We start from the raw sequence: 1,949 nt of genomic DNA on the forward strand, positions 1-1,949 counted from the left end.
ATACAGGGTAGTTCTTCTATACAACGGAAACTTTGAAGTTAATTACTGTTATAAACATATTGCCCTCTCTCAAAATAAAGTGTATTCCTAGTTTATTTTGTGTATTATTCTACAAACTGACCTTCATGTTCCCCAGCAACCCAATAACCTCTCAACATATCCTCCCATTCAACCCCAGGGAAGAAAAAAAGAGGCTCAGTGAGCCAAAATGTGGATCTCAAAGGACAGCCAGGCAAATAATACAAAAACCAGAAAGAACAAAACAGATTTAAATAGAAGCAACTTTAATAAATAGAAATAATCCAGAGTAATTCTTAAAAACATGTTAACAAGCCATATCAAGCATGTTTTCTGCTATGTTAATCCCTTAACTCACTTTTTATGTTTCAGCTTGCTACACCTGGACCTTGCATACACAGGGGTAGTCCTCTTCATGTACTCTCATCTCCCTGCATCTCTTGAGTTTGCAGGTCTTAAGAACAGCAACATTTATTCCTTCCTTTTCTTTAGACAGCTATTAGATGTCTCTGTATCACTCCCTAGATAGGCTTCTACCTGAAATCCAGAAATTAAAAAAAAAAAAAGTCAGCCCTGGGGCCCTAAAGATCCAGAATCCAATACTCCCTTCAGTTTATTTCTGTACTTTTTTGTTGACTGATGCAATTAAACAAGCTAACTCCCCCGCCTCCCCCCATCTTGTTTTCAGACACAAAAGGTAACAAAGAAAGCTTCTGCAGCCATTTTCATGCACAGTAAGGAAACAATTGTTTGCATCCAGTCTAGGATTAACTCTGCAGAGAAAGTTACTCCACTCTCAAGCATGCAAAGTGCTACCAAAACCTGGCACTGACTGACACTAGAACAGTATCAGGAATACCAGGAAACACTGACAGCACATTTCTCTCCCAGCAGTGTAACACTAGCACAGGCACAGAACTGCTCTGGGCAGCTGACAACTGCTGGATTAAATCAAGACACCTTCCACGCTTTGAAAGTTCTACAGGAAAACCCCCCCCACATGGGCCGCCCTGCAAATTGTGTGCATCTGACACCCCATCCCTTGATTCCCGACTCACTGATCAATGCTTCTTCTAATCATCTGATATAAGCCTCGCTGCTGAAAGGGAATCAGTTGGTGGTTCCCACCGAGGAAGTATTGCTCTCAGCAAGCAGGCATCTAGATACCAGTGAGAGCTATTCAGTTTGATAAACATAGCAGACTACCCACAACACTTTGTGCATCTATAGGGACATTTAAGCCATGACATTTTAAAAGTGTTTCCCTTGCCCATAATTTAAATATATGAAAAAATTCCAATCTACACAGTTCTGCCTGTGTAGGAGCTGCTTCCTGGGACAGAGTTAAGGAAACGAGATACAGCTTTCTGCTGAAGACAGAACTACACGTGCTTCATTGGACTTTTGGTAACACCCAAGAGATACCTTGAATGTTTAAGTAAGAATTACCTGTTGAGCCTCAAATTTCCAAAAACCCTCTACCACCAGAGCGCCTTTGGGCACATTGATCCCTTCACAGCTGCAGATACCCTTAAACAAAGCAGACGGAGAGCAGGTCAACTCAAGCTCCTGCATTAAGAACCCAGCCGTGCGAATAGTACCGACAACAGGCAGGGCGTGGTTGCTCCCGGAACCGAGCTCCCCAGAAGCAGCTCGGCCCTTGGCCAGCGCCGACCCGGGCGGCGCGACACTGACCCCCGACCCCGCTGGGAGCCCCCGAGACGCTGGGCCGGGCCTGAGCAGAGGGCCGCGTCGCGCCGCTCCCAGGCCGAGCCCCTGCCCGCCCCGGCTAAGCCGAGCGCCGCGCAGGGCTGCGGGAACACACGTGGCACGAGCCGCGGGAAGTCGGGGTCTAGCCGGGCCGCGGCCTTGCGGGGAGCATCCGCCGGCCACGTGCGCTCGCGCCGGCCACGCAGTGCCGCTGCCACCTC

The 1,949-nt window shown here is 47.8% G+C and overlaps 1 long non-coding RNA gene across 1 annotated transcript; it reads right to left on the reverse strand.

Moving 5' to 3' along the window:
* Positions 1 to 384: 384 nt before the first annotated feature.
* Positions 385 to 1,584, reverse strand: LOC109309931. The gene is made up of 2 exons (XR_002101085.1): positions 1,468 to 1,584; positions 385 to 555 (listed from the first exon to the last, which is right to left on the reverse strand). It is a non-coding gene; the product is annotated as an uncharacterized LOC109309931 (long non-coding RNA).
* Positions 1,585 to 1,949: the final 365 nt, after the last annotated feature.

This window comes from Crocodylus porosus, unplaced genomic scaffold, assembly GCF_001723895.1.
Source record: "Crocodylus porosus isolate Cpor-Errol unplaced genomic scaffold, CroPor_comp1, whole genome shotgun sequence".
NCBI lineage: Eukaryota > Metazoa > Chordata > Crocodylia > Crocodylidae > Crocodylus > Crocodylus porosus.